The sequence below is a fragment of the Scyliorhinus torazame genome, chromosome 15 (genome assembly GCF_047496885.1).
Source record: "Scyliorhinus torazame isolate Kashiwa2021f chromosome 15, sScyTor2.1, whole genome shotgun sequence".
NCBI classification, from domain to species: Eukaryota; Metazoa; Chordata; class Chondrichthyes; order Carcharhiniformes; family Scyliorhinidae; genus Scyliorhinus; species Scyliorhinus torazame.
The window spans coordinates 166396396-166409866 of record NC_092721.1 but is presented as its reverse complement, the minus strand read 5'-3'; positions in this window follow the sequence as shown (position 1 = coordinate 166409866).

The following is a 13471-nucleotide window of genomic DNA, read 5'->3' as shown; positions in this document are numbered from 1 at the left end:
GCATCCTCATCACAATTCACCCTCCCACCTAACTTGGTATCATCTACAAACTTTGAAATGTTACATTTTGTTCCCTCATCCAAATCATTAATATATATTGTGAATAGCTGGGGTCCCCGCACCGATCCCTGTGGTACCCCACTAGTTACTGCCTGCCAATTTGAAAAGGACCCATTAATCCCTACTCTTAGCTTCCTCGCTGCCAACCAGTTTTCTATCCACCTCAATACATTTCCCCCAATCCCATGTGCTTTAATTTTGCACAATAATCTTGTTTGTGGGAGTTTGTCAAACGCTTTCTGAAAGTCCAAATATACCACACCAACTGGCTCCCCCTTGTCAACTGTACTGGTTACATCTTCAATGAATTCCAACAGATTTGTCAAGCATGATTTTTCCTTCATAAATCCATGCTGACTCTGACTGATCCTGCACTGCTTTCTAAATGTTCCGTTATAAATTCCTCGATAATGGATTCAAGCATTTTCCCCACTACCGATGTTAGGCTTACTGGTCTATAATTCTCTGCTTTCTCTACCTCCCTTTTTGAATATTAGAGTGGTGTGAGCTACCCTCCAATCTGCAGGGACAGTTCCAGAGTCTATAGAATCCCGGACGATGACCACCAATGCATCCACTATTTCCAGAGCCACCTCCTTAAGCACTCTGGGATGCAGATTCTCAGGCCCGGGGGATTTATCCACCTTCAATCCCGTCAATGTTCCCAGCACTATTTCTCTATTAATGTTGATCTCCCTCAGTTCTTCCCTCTCACTAAACCTTTCATTATCCAACATTTCTGGTGTCTGATTTGTGTCCTCTTTTGTGAAGAAAGAACCAAAGTATGTATTCAATTGCTCAGCCATTTATTTGTCCCGTATTATACATTCCCCTGTTTCCATCTGTAAGGGGCCTATATTTTTCTTTACCAATCTCTTTCTCTGCACATATCTATAGAAACTCATAGAGTTAGTCTTTATGTTCCCTGCAAGTTTCCTTTCATACTGCACTTTCCCCTTCTTAATCAATCCCTTCGTCCTTCTTTGTTGAATTCTAAACTGCTCCCAATCCTCAGACCTATTATTTTTCTTGGCCAATCTGTATGCTTCTTCCTTGGATTAGATACTATTTCTAATTTTCTTTGTAAGCCATGAATTGGCCCTCTTACCCTCTTTGGTTTTGTGCCAGACATGAATGAACAGTTGCTGTAGTTCCCCCATGCGTTCCTTGAATGTTTGCCACAGTCTATCCACTGTCATCCCTTTAAGTAACTCTCCTCAATCTATCAAGGCCAACTCACACCTCGTGACAATAAGCGATTATTATTATTATATCTTCATAGTTCCCTTTATTAAGATTCAGCACCATGATCTCCGAATCAACTACTTCACTCTCCATCTTGATTTAAAAATTCCATCATGTTATGGTCACTCATCCACAAGGGGTCTCGTACAGCCAGATTGGCAATGATTCCCTTCTCATTACACAGTACCCAATCTAAGATGGCCTGCTCTCTCGTTGGTTCCTCCACATATTGGTCAAGAAAACCATCACTTTTGAATCAGTCCCAACACCCCCAACTGCACTGCCCGGCCCGCAACGCAAACTGCAGCAGCTGCGGGCGAAAAGGACACTTTGCCAAGGTCTGCCTGGCCAGGTCTAAGAACTCGAACTTACAGACCCGATCCACGGACTCACAGGCCCGCAGACCCCGCAAGGTGGCAGCGTGTCTGCCGACTCCACATAACATGTGCGACTCATGGGAGCCGCCATCTTGGCCATCCTCCCCCACGCGGCCGGCCTCATGCGATCCATGGGGGCCGCCATCTTGGACGCCATCTTCCTCACCGCCCGCCAAGCTCGACCAACGGGGGCCGCCATCTGCTATGCCGCTCGATGCGTACGACCTACACAGACAGCCATTGCGGGGCCGCCCCAGCACCTCCGATCACGCCTCCGGCTACCCACACCTCAGCGCGGTCACCCTGGACCAGTCGCGACCTAACCACCTCCGGAGCTCCATGATGGCCGTCCGGGTTAATGGGTACGAGACACCTTGCCTTTTCGACTCCGGGAGCACAGAGAGCTTCATTCACCCGGACATGGTAAGACGCTGCTTGCTCCCAATATTCCCGACGCAACAAACCATATCCCTCGCCTCTGGGTCGCACTCGATGCAAATCAAAGGGTGCACTGCTGCAACCGTAGCGATACAGGGCGCTGAGTACGCTAATTTTCAACTATATGTGCTCCCAGACCTCTGCGCTCCTCTCCTTTTGGGACTCGACTTCCAGTGCAACCTCAGGAGCCTAACTCTTAAGTTCGGGGGGCCCCTGCCCCCGCTCACCATATGCAGCCACGCGACCCTAAAAATCGACCCCCTCCCTCTCTTCGCAAACCTCACCGCCGATTGCAAGCCAGTAGCCACCAGAAGCAGGCGGTATAGCATGCAGGACAGGACGTTCATTAGGTCCGAGGTCCAGCGTCTCTTGCGGGAGGGGGTCATAGAGGCCAGCAATAGCCCCTGGGAAGCACAGGTGGTGGTCACCAAGACCGGGGGAAAGTTCCGGATGGTGGTTGATTACAGCCAGACCATTAACCGCTTTACGGAACTCGATGCGTACCCCCTTCCCCGGATTGCAGACATGGTAAATCAGATCGCGCACTACCTGGTGTTCTCTACGGTGGATTGGAAGTCTGCATACCACCAGCTCCCAATCCGCCTGGAGGACCGCCACTACACGGCGTTTGAGGCAGACGGCCGCCTTTTCCATTTCCTCCGGGTCTCCTTTGGCGTCACGAACGGGGTTTCGGTGTTCCAACGAGCGATGGACCGAATGGTGGACCAGTACGGGCTGCGGGCCACGTTTCCGTACTTGGACAATGTCACCATCGGCGGCCATGATCAGCAGGACCACGACGCCAACCTCCACCGATTTCTCCAAACCGCCCAAAAACTCAACCTCACCTCCAACAAGGAGAAATGCGTTTTCCGCACAACCAGGCTAGCCATCCTTGGCTACGTCGTGGAAAACGGAGTCCTAGGGCCCAACCCTGACTGAATGCACCCCCTCCTACAACTCCCTCTCCCTCACTGTCCCAAGGCCCTGAAGAGGTGCCTTGGATTTTTCTCCTATTACTCCCAGTGGATCCCCCAGTATGCGGACAAAGCCCGCCCACTATTTAAGGCCACCCTCTTTCCACTGGCAGCCGAGGCCTGCCAGGCCTTCAACTGCATCAAGGCGGACATCGCCAAAGCCGTGATGCGTGCGGTGGACGAGTCCGTCCCCTTCCAGGTGGAGAGCGACGCCTCAGAGGTCGCTCTCGCCGCCACCCTCAACCCAGCAGGCAGACCGGTGGCGTTTTTTTCACGCACCGTCACCACCTGCGAAATTCGACACTCCTCGGTCGAAAAAGAAGCCCAAGCCATCGTGGAAGCCGTGCGGCACTGGAGGCACTACCTCGCTGGTAGGAGGTTTACCCTTGTCACCGACCAACGATCGGTTGCCTTCATGTTTGACAATACGCAGCGGTGCAAGATCAAGAATGATAAGATCTTGAGGTGGAGAATCAAACTCTCCATCTACAACTATGATATAAAATATCGTCCTGGGGTGCTCAACGAGCCCCCAGATGCCCTGTCCCGCGGCACATGCACCAGCGCGCAAGATGACCGACTATGGGCTATCCATGATGACCTCTGCCACTCGCGGGTCACCCGGCTCGTCCATTACATCAAGGCCCGCAACCTGCCTTACTCCACCGAGGAGGTCAGAGCTATAACCAGAGACTGCCAAATCTGTGCGGAGTGTAAACCGCACTTCTATCGACCGGATAAGGCCCACCTGTTAAAGGCATCCCGGCCCTTTGAACGCCTCAGTATCGATTTCAAAGGGCCCCTCCCCTCCAATAACCGCAACACATAATTCCTTAACATCATAGATGAGTTCTCCCGCTTCCCGTTTGCCATCCCCTGCCTGATATGACCACCCCCACTGTCATTAAAGCCCTGCATAGTGTCTTCACCCTGTTTGGTTTCCCCAGTTATGTCCACAGCGACAAGGGATCGTCGTTCATGAGCAACAAACTGCGTCAGTACCTGCTCAGTAAGGGCATCGCCTCGAGCAGAACTACCAGTTATAACCCCAGGGGAAACGGGCAGGTGGAGAGGGAGAACTCGACGGCCTGGAAGACCGTCCTACTGACCCTGCGGTCCAGGAATCTCCCAGTTTCTCACTGGCAGGAGGGCTTCCCCGATGCGCTCCACTCTATTAGGTCCCTCCTTTGCATGGCCACAAACCAGACTCCTCATGACCGTTTGTTTGTTTTCCCTAGGGGAGCTACCTCAGGGGCCTCGCTTCTGCCCTGGCTGATGACACCAGGTCAAGTCCTCCTCCGAAAACATGTTGGGAGCCATAAGACCGACCCCCTGGTAGAGAGGGTCCAGCTCCTGCACTCCAACCCACACTATGCGTACGTCGAACACCCCGATGGCTGGCAAGATACCGTCTCCCTCCGGGACCTGGCGCCCGCAGGCTCCAACACCACTCCCACTACTGCATCCCCCACACTATGTCCCGTCCAACCTCCCAAGTTCAGCGCCCCCACCCCTATATGGTTCCCGCGCTCCCTCCCATCCACCGCACCGGTCCACAGGAATTAAGCTCCGGAAGAGCCGCTCCCGGAGTCCACGCCTGTGCCTGTTCTGGACCCACTTCCACAGCCACCCGAAGCGGCTGCAACAGCAGTGCTTCGGTGGTCGCAACGTACGATCCGGGCACTGGACCGGCTGAATCCATGAGCCCATCACCCCCGCCGGACTTCAATTTTTAAACAGGGGGTGAATGTGGTGAATGTATAATTACTGATAATTCACCAGTGCCCTGTGGGCTCTACCTATGGGCCATTGTGTGGCTTCACCCACAGGGGATATGTTGGGGCATGTATGGGCTCCGCCCATGGCTCCACCCCCTTTACAGGAAGTATAAGAGCTGCTGACCTGCGGGGCCGCCTTCAGTGCTGTACCGGTCACAGGCAGCCTCAGTTCTAAGCTGATTAAAACCACGGTTTACTTCTCCACGTGTCTTCGAGTGCGTTGATGGTCGCATCAAGCAAGTTAAAGTCCATTTTCAGCTTTTTCCTATCTGCCAGCAGCCCTATGGTCGGGGCCTCAGAGTATTTTCTATCGACTTCCAGAATGGATCTACTAGCTGTTGCCTGGCCACCCCCTCTTCCCTATCTCTGCTTGCCTTGATCTCTTCTCTGATCACGGCCTTCCGTGCCTCCCAAAACTTGAAGGGTTTTGGTTGTTACGAATGTAATCGCCTGTGGTCTGTGATTTTCTTTTGGCAGAAAGCCTTGTCGGCCAGGAGGTCCGTGTCCATCCTCCACGTGGGGCGCTGGGCCTGGCCTGTCACCAACCTCACATTCATATAATGTGGAGCGTGGTCGGAGATAACGATCGCTGAGTAGTTCGTTCCCGTGATCCCTGGGAGCACCGATTTCCCCACTGCAAAGAAGTCGATACAGGTACCTTGTGTACTTGTGAAAAGAACGAGAGCTCCTTTTCTCCCGGGAGCAGGAACCTCCATGGGTCCACAGCCCTCCTCTGTTCCATGAAGGCCCCGAGCTCCCTAGCCATGCCAGACTTTTTCCCCGTTCTGGGGTTTGATCGGTCGGTCAGTGGGTCCAGCACGCAGTTAAAGTCGCGCCTCGTAATCAGTCGGTGTGTGTCAATGTCGGGATTTCCACCATGGTCTTCTTTACGAATTCTGAGTTGTCCCTGTTGGGAGCGTACACATTTATCCTTCCAGGATACCGCTGACCTTCTCCCTGGGTCCGTAACTGTCTTGGTTTCCGTAAACCTCGTCCTTTTGCTAATTAATATTGCTACCCCCACTAGCCCTCGTCCCATAGCATGAAGGGTACATCTGTCCCACCCAGCTCTTCCTTACCAGCAGTCAGTCCTTCTCCCTCAGGTGCATCTGTTGTAGGTAGATTATGTCTGCTTTTAGGCTTCTTAGGTGGGCGAAGATTCTGGATCTTTTCACTGGGCCGTTCAGTCCCCTTACATTCCAGGTAACAATCCTGGTGGGGGGGTTTCTGACCCCCCCGGTCCTGTGGGATCACCCATACTTACCTGGTGGATGCGCTCCTGCACTCCAGGGTTTCCCTTTGCTAGGGGGCCGTCCAAAATGGCCAGGGTCACCACTTTCATCATGGAGTCAGGCCCCAGCGCTCCGGGGTTTCCCTTGGCCCAGGGGGCACCCAATGTGGCCACCAGCTGTGTGTGCGCTTCGGGGTCTCCCTCCGCCCTGATGCCCTCTCGAGTGGCTGTTTGCGGTGCCCTCTTGGTTCCTCGCCCTGCTCCATGCCCGCTAAGGCCTATGTTTGTACTGCTTCACTATCTCACCCTTCTCTTTGCTTCCCTTTTGTTCTGCGCTCTCCCCCAGACTCCTCTCACCCCCCAGCCCCTGTCCGTCTGTCTCCCCCCTGTCATGATATTCAAACACACACATCATGATAGACACACCAACAGACAAATCAGAACACACAACACCACAACCAATGACAGAAAGATATAAAAGCACAGACACGACCCCTGGTGGTCAGTATTAGCTGCAGAGGAGGACCAGGACAGATCTGTTACCAAACACACTCAGGGAGACAGCACGTGCAGAGTATCCTGAACGAACTGTATTATAAGAGTTAAAATAAAATAGAGTTGTACCACATACAACTGTGTTGGCTCATCTGTGCACCAGAGCACCCAACACCACATGGTACAGGAGTGGATCGATACCTGCCGGCATACCTCAGTGTACACAGACAACCAGCAGTGCCCAGGCAAAATGATAGAGCTCCCGGTTCCGCAGCCGCTCCAGTGCTACGGTGATCTCCGCGAAAACTGGCGGCGATTCCGGCAATGGTTCGAATTGTTCCTGGTGGCAGCTGAACTCCAAGACCTGGATGATAGCGAAAAAATTGAATTTCTCCTCACCATCGCCGGTGCAAGGGCAAGAGAAATATTCACAAGGTTCAGGTTCTTCAGGAGGCAGCAAAGGTACGATTACCAGGCAGTCCTGGACAAATTCTCCAAGTACTGTGAAGAAAACGCAATCCAATCGGCAAGTAAAGGTAAGAAAAGCTGCAGTACTCACCTCGTGGCTGGGATCCCGGAGCCCGAATTCCCAGAGGCCGAAATCCCGGGCCTGAGAGAGGGCTGGGTCGAGGTCTCCGGCCATCTTGCTAAAGGTATCACGCTAGCACAGTTGCGCGAGCAGTGCGCAGAACCGGAAGTTTCGTTTGCGCATGCGCGCGATGCTGCGCATGCGCAGTCAAGAAAACGGCCATCGGTAAAGGAACAGCGATCTGAGCATGCGCAGTCGCTTCCTACGTGCTACATACCGAGCGTCAGGATGTCAGAGGCCCCAGACTGCACCAATTTAAAGGGGAAATGTCCCAAATCCAATTTAAAAGGGAAACGTCCCAAATCAAAAAAAAAAAAAATCTGTTAAAGCTGTAAAACAACCTTCCCTCACCTGGAATGACAGCACATTGCCGCAAATTGACCCAGGAGATGAATTTTGACCTCCGAAGAACCCTCCGACAAGCAGTTACCTACGCACAAGCCGATGATTCCGACCTCGAATACTTCGATGACGATCTTTACAGTGTTTCCGGACCTCGCGAGCCCAATGATAGCTCCGTGGTCCTATACGACTATGACTCGGACGAACCTTTCGTGTTGCACATTGGCGGCCCCCACATTGAATCCGACGCAGATGCGGATTCATTTTTCGGATTTGAGGATCTTCAATCCAGCAGATATGACGTTCCAACTTATCAGTACCAGATGATGCTGCAGCCTGACATTAACAGACAGGGAGCGGTGCAAGCACGCGGAGAGCGCCCTGCTGCCACACAGAGCGTGGTCCACGTCCCGCTCAACGTTCCCGACTCTATGAAAGAATTCATGCAAGACTCTAGAGCGCAGTCTTCGCATGAACCAGAAGTGACTGCAGTGTCAAAAGCTTCCACAGCAAGCTCGTGGACAGACTCCACAATTGCAGAAATGCAAGACTCCAGAGCGCAGTCCTTGCACGGACAAGAAGTGACTCCAGTGTCACAAGCCTCCACAGAGAGCTCGTGGACAGCCTCCACGATAGAAGCAACGCAAGACTCCAGAGCGCAGTCCTTTCATGAACAAGAAGTGACTCCAGTGTCACAAGCCTCCACAGAGAGCTCGTGGACAGCCTCCACGATAGAAGCAACGCAAGACTCCAGAGCGCAGTCCTTGCACGAACAAGAAGTGACTCCAGTGTCACAAGCCTCCACAGAGAGCTCGTGGACAGCCTCCACGATAGAAGCAACGCAAGACTCCAATGTGCAGTCCTTGCAGGAACAAGACCATGAGGGTCGAGCAACCTCTCCTGACCAACCAGCGGCAGACGATGCAAGTCTACCATGCTCCACTACACAGCAGCATGACCATGACGGTCTCTCATGCTACAATGAAGGGCACAGCGCTGAAGACTGTTCAAGCCCAACTGAAGACAAGCCAAAGGAATCGCCTCGTCCAAGCCCGAAGAAAAAAGGTTTATGCGCTGACCTTCAGGATCATTATAGCCGAACAGAGATTAATAATGCTGCAAGGCCACAGAAGGATGCTGAGGATTTGCTAACGAAATTAATTGAATGTTTAACTTGCAAGGAGCAGACTGAGAATTGCCAGTGTTTTAGTACGGATCGGAAAAATGGACAAGACATTGATCCTCAGGTAATGGAAATAACACAACCCGAATCATATCTACAGCAGGGACAAATGTCTCCCTTCAACACAACGCCGCAAAATCCCAACTTCGGAGACCAGCAGTTAGTCAGTAATGACTCTCCAAACCTTGAGGGGAACATTAATTGCATTGAACCTATACACACTCCACTGATAAATGAGCAGAACATTGGAGCAAGAATCCTGAGGACACCGACATCGAGTAGCCAGATAACAAATTTAAAACCCACAGCAGTTTCAAGTGAACCAAGTGTGCTTTCCACTAATGGTGAAGATGCAGATAAGGTCGACCCGATTATCCATTGTACCACACTAACCCCAGTGATTAAGCAGTTATGTATGGGGAGTATAATGTGGGCAATTGAGAACAGTAAAAGAGAGACTGTGACCATGCCAGTCCCAGCAAAATCAGACCCAGAGACCATGAAGGCATGTACATTAGACAAAGATACATATGAGGTACCTGAGAAGAAAAGTGAAACGGAATGTTCTTTGAAAAATAGTACAATGTCGATAGAAACATTGGATCCTATATGCGAGACCATACATATGGGAGAATTTGGGGGTAATAAACAAGGTTCTGCAATGTCTGGGGGAAGATTTAAAATTCCAAAGAAGAAAAGCCCAAATGAAGGACAACGGCAAGACAATGACAGTCCACCGACATGGTGTGCACCACCAGATGAAAACTCTGACAATTTACCCAACCCTAGTGAACAGCAAGCTGCTAATGAGGATCTATCCACGGGATGTGAGACGAGTGACGACAGCATCCCACTTCCCATGCAAAAGGTGCAAGGTGACAGACCTCGCCTAGTGCGTACCGAGGCACTCGACGATCACGGTGGGACCACTGACGACTGCGGTGGCGGCGCACCGCTTCCACCCTCGATGGCTCGACCCTCTCCACTGGTTGGTGCATTCCTGCATGTTCCGACTCCAGAAGTGCAGCTTCAGGGAATCTCGGCTGCCTCCAGTGAACCTGTTGGAACTCCGGACAGGGGGCATCGACGGAAGGCAGACCGGACTCCAGATGGGGAGCAGTCAAGCGCCGACTCTGATTCGCGCACGCCAGACCTTGCTCCGGACGGGCGGTGTCGCGGCCTCGGTGATGGCACGCTCAGGGTGACGGCGGATGCCACGGCGACAGGGAATGGATCGCGTGGCAGTCCCACTGGGTCGGCAGTGGCAACCAGCACCGGCGGTCCAAGATGGACACACCAATTCGCGCCATCGCCAGACGTTGATGCGAGCAACAATTCTCTCTCCAAGGCGACATGCTTCGACGTTTCTCTGCGGAGTCACCCTTCCGGCACAGCAGGTGGCCGGAACCAGCGTGCACGGTCTCGGCCAACTTCCACATCTGGCACAGTCATCGCCTTGCATGATATTAGTGATGGTGCTACTTCGATGGCAACGACCCATCGGCTACAAGATGCCGTCCACCACAAACATAAAAAGAAAAAAGACTCCACTTTGTTCCTGGCATGCAGGGCGGATGGATTGGTGCGTAGGCGCAATCAGCGAGCTTTGCGCCGCCTTCCACGCTCGCAACCGAACCGTACGCACACGCCGGATCCTCCACTGGTTCCCAAGGATGACTTCGTGGAGATGCCACGGATCATGCCCCTTCCATCGCCACCAGAACCAAACCACAGCCAAGGCACCACTAACAAAGATGTTGAATGTTATATTTGCACGAATGAAAAAACCAAGCACTGCACGAAGTACAACAAATGGTAAAGTAGAGACTTCGGCAACAGCATCACCTCCAACAGTCCAAGGTGAACCAGTGTGACCTCAAATCTCCACAGCTGAACCGGCTTGAGGACCAGCCCATTCTTGAGGCGGTCACCCATTAGACTGGACTTATAACGCTGTTCATACGTTCAAAAAGTCAAACACTTCTGTATTATAACCTGTTGTTGTTTATTGTTCCAGATATCGTCTGACCGGACCAATGTTCAAGTTTTTTTTTTCTCTCGCATCCAAGTTTTGTTATGGTACAACCTTGTTAGTGTGACGCACCCGACATCGCCCCATGTAAATAGTTACGTCATAAACTCACGCTGTACACAACACACACACACACTCTTAGATGCACTCACGACACAATTATATTTATAACCACGTAGGCACATATCTTTGTAAAAAGGGGGGATGTCATGATATTCAAACACACACATCATGATAGACACACCAACAGACAAATCAGAACACACAACACCACAACCAATGACAGAAAGATATAAAAGCACAGACACGACCCCCGGTGGTCAGTATTAGCTGCAGAGGAGGACCAGGACAGATCTGTTACCAAACACACTCAGGGAGACAGCACGTGCAGAGTATCCAGAACGAACTGTATTATAAGAGTTAAAATAAAATAGAGTTGTACCACATACAACTGTGTTGGCTCATCTGTGCACCAGAGCACCCAACACCACACCCCCTGCGTTCTCTCCCCCCTTCGGCCTCCCCTCCCCTCCTTGTGCCAGGCGCTTCCTCTCCCCTGAGAGGTGCGCCGCAGCCCTCCTTCCTTCCTGGCCTCCTGTGCTGGCTCTCTTCGCTAGTACAGTGGCTCTCCTGCCAGTATTCGCTCAGTTCTGGCCCTATTTCACCTTCCTCCTACTGGCCCTTGTCTCGCCCTCCTGTTTGCTTTTCTCACCCTCATTTCACTCACTCTACTCCCCCCTATTGCATTGAGAGAGGAGACAAGCTCTGAAACGAGGCAGCACAGTCCCACGCAAGACATAAAACACATGTGCACAGTTCATGATCCCATTGTCCTTGTTTGCGGTCTGTCCTCCGCTCTTTGTTCTGGCTTTCCCTTCCTTTTCCGTCCCAATGTCTTTCATCGCGGTTGCGTGTGCTCCTCCCCCAGTTTATTCGCTCCAACGAACTCATCAGCCGCCGCTGGGGTTTTAAAACACAGCTCTTTCCCCTCAAATGTAACCCAGAGTTTGGCCGGGAACAACACCCCAAATTTTACCTTGCTTTTGTGCAATGCTGATTTTGCCTTGTTGAATTCAGCCCTTGTTTTGGCCAGGTCCGCCCCAATGTCCTGGTACACCCTTATGTTCTTCCCTTCTCACGTGCTCTGTCTCGTTTGGCGGGCCCACTTTAGGATTTTCTCCCGGTCTTGGAACTGGTGCAGCCTTGCAATAGTCGCTCTGGGCTGGTCCCCGGCTTTGGGTTGGGTCGGAGCGACCTGTGCACCTTGTCTATTTCTGGTGGGTTTGGGAATACCTCCATTCCCACTAGCTTGCCCATCATTTGGGTGATGTTGCCTGTTGGGCCTCTGCCCTCTATCCCCTCTGACAGACCCACTATTTTAATGTTCTGCTGTCTGGACCTATTTTCCTTGTACTCCACTTTCCCTCTTAGGCTCCCCTGGGCCGTTACTAACCTTTTGACCTCGGCTTCTAGGGTTATCACCCTGTCGCTTGCGGTAGTCACCACTGTTGTATTATATTGTATATACTGCACTGCATATGAGGGTATTACGGTAAGGCCCCTGTACTACAGGTACGGGGGTAGTTCCCTGCCTGCTGGCTCCGCCCAGTAGGTGGAGTATAAATGTGTGTGCTCTCCGAACTGCAGCCATTTCGGCAGCAGCTGTAGGAGGCCACACATCTCTGTGTAATTAAGCCTCAATTACTCTCTACTCTCGTCTCGTCGTAATTGATAGTGCATAATCGCTCTAATCCGAGGCAGCCCTCTCCAACTCCAGAATCATTTTTTCCTGTGCCTTCACTTCCCTTTCCGGGCCTTCAATGGTCTGCTGCATTTTGTGCGTCGTCTCCGCCAGCGTCTCTTTCATCATTGTGTGGAGCTCCAACCAGAGTGCCTGTTTGTTGCTGGTCGCTATGTTCTGCTCCCGCTCCGCTGTTTGGTCTGCCATCGTTTTCCCACTTCCGTCTTGTCTTGTGGGGCCGCCTGCCTCCTTGTCCGCCGCTCATGCGCCTTTCCCTCGCTGCTGCTGCTGCTTGCGTCTCATCTTTTCTTTTATGTCCGTCCTTCCTAAATACTGAAAACCCTGGGACATTCAATTCCCATCCTGGTCACCTTACAGCCATGTCTCCGCAATCCCAATTATATCATACCCATTTATATCTATCTGCGCGATTAGTTCATCCACTTTATTGCAAATGCTCCGTGCATTAAGGCACGGAGCCTTTAAGTTTGTCTTTTTCATATTGTTTGTCTTGCTCCCAATATTTTTCTCTATTGCCTTGTTTGAATTTTGCCCTTGGTTTCACTACTTATCACTTTTCTTCTTCACTTTTCTACCTTTTGTTTTTGTCCTTGCTCCCTTTCTTTGACTCCTTGCATAGGTTCCCATCCCCCTGGCATATTAGTTTAAACCCTCCCCAAACGCTCTAGCAAATAGTCCCCTAAGGACATCAGTTCCAATCCTGCCCAGGTGTAACCCATTCAGTTTGTGCAGATCCCACTTCCCCCAGAACCGGTCCCAATGCCCCAGGAATCTGAAACCTTCCCCCTGACACCATCCTTTCAGCCACGTATTTATCCTATCCTGTCATTTCCACTCTGACTAGCACGTGGCACCGGTAGTAATCCTGAGATCACTTTGAGGTCCTATTTCTTAACTTCCTTCAGAGCTCCCTGTCTTTGGCTTTTAGGACCTCGTCCCTTTTTTTACCTATATCATTTGTA